Below are 1,020 nucleotides of genomic sequence, written 5' to 3'. Positions count from 1 at the left end.
TATCATGTATTCTAGAAGAGTTGCAAGGTCGTCAGTGGCGCCTGTTCTTTCGAGAGCAGTTACTATCTTCATATCTATGGTTAAACGTTACCCAGCCATTGACCTTCGTCTGTGCGAATGCGCACAGGTTGCCGGAACTCTTACGGGAATCGTCACCTTAGTGTGAGCCAGTAATGAGTGGATGGACAAATACCTATTAAGTACATTACGTATGCGGATTGTGGACGGTTGGGGATGTGAGTCTCACGGGAAGCGTGCGAGGGATAAATTCCTGCAGTCGTGCTGTTCATGTGTGCCCTCGATGGCTCAGATGGATTGAGCGTCTGCCTTGTAAGCAGGAGATTCTGGGTTCGAGTCCCAGTAGGGGCAGACTTTTCAGCTGTCCCCATCGAAGTATATCAACAACACCTGTCGGCAGCTGAGGGTTTCAATTAATTATCAGTTGTGAAGGTGAATCGATGAACCCTTTGCCAGGCACTTAAATGTGTTTTGCAGGGTATCCATATAGATGTAGATGATAACTCGTCCCGTGTCGCACGTGCTCAAAATGATTCATACTGCAGAATGCATGCAAACATACTCACCGAAAATACGGACGAATATCAAGTGCAGGCTGCCGAGTGCTGCATATCCAGCTTTGACAGATCGGCTTTTCCTGCCAAGAAGAACAGGAAGTTGCTGTCTAGGAACAATCAGAGGTAGAGGAAGGGTTGATAAATACTCCTTGACTTGCAGACTAAACGTAAATAACGAAAATACATTTTTGGTAAAAATTGGTCAAAACATAATCGGTTGCCCTCCGTATTGGATTAGCTGTTTTGAATATTGAAAATCTGACTTCAGATTCGTTTTCAGCGACATTAAAAATATATATGTAACACTCAGTTCATGCAAATCGAAGTAATAATATAACTAAATGTTTTCCCTAAACTTTGAACACATTTTTTTCGGGTAACTATTTTCTCAGAACGGCATGCAGCATAAATTAAAAGTGGTTCGTTCTCTTAACATCAACCTCTG

General features: G+C 42.8%; 1 non-coding gene across 1 annotated transcript; it reads left to right on the top strand.

Moving 5' to 3' along the window:
* The first annotated feature begins 294 nt into the window (after positions 1-294).
* Positions 295-369, top strand: Trnat-ugu (transfer RNA threonine (anticodon UGU)). Its single transcript has one exon. It is a non-coding gene; the product is annotated as a tRNA-Thr (tRNA).
* Positions 370-1,020: the final 651 nt, after the last annotated feature.

Source organism: Schistocerca gregaria, unplaced genomic scaffold (assembly GCF_023897955.1).
Source record: "Schistocerca gregaria isolate iqSchGreg1 unplaced genomic scaffold, iqSchGreg1.2 ptg000224l, whole genome shotgun sequence".
NCBI lineage: Eukaryota > Metazoa > Arthropoda > Insecta > Orthoptera > Acrididae > Schistocerca > Schistocerca gregaria.
The sequence above is the reverse complement of the archived record's forward strand: the minus strand, read 5'-3'. Positions and strand labels throughout refer to the sequence as shown.